Source organism: Octodon degus, unplaced genomic scaffold, assembly GCF_000260255.1.
Source record: "Octodon degus isolate 3935 unplaced genomic scaffold, OctDeg1.0 scaffold00074, whole genome shotgun sequence".
Classification (NCBI taxonomy): Eukaryota; Metazoa; Chordata; class Mammalia; order Rodentia; family Octodontidae; genus Octodon; species Octodon degus.
In genome coordinates this window covers 7,140,890-7,141,179 of record NW_004524650.1, presented here as the reverse complement: position 1 = coordinate 7,141,179, position 290 = coordinate 7,140,890, and positions in this window count along the sequence as shown.

Below are 290 nucleotides of genomic sequence, written 5' to 3'. Positions count from 1 at the left end.
TTCCACCAAAAAAAAAAGGAAGAAAACCCACAAAAAACAAAACAAACAAACAAAAAACCCCCTAAAAAAAAACCCACCTGTTTATGCAAGCTTAGGCAGGCACAGAGGAGTGCAGTTCAATCCTGGCACCACATGCCATGCCAACAACACCCTCAGGGCAGGCTGAGCGAGCAATCAATCAATCATTCAGAGACCCAGTCCTAGTCAGGTCCGGTGAGTGTGCGGAGAGCTTCCTGCTACCCTGCGCCAGCAGGACCAGTCCCAGCCCAGGCGCAGAGTGGGCCGGACCC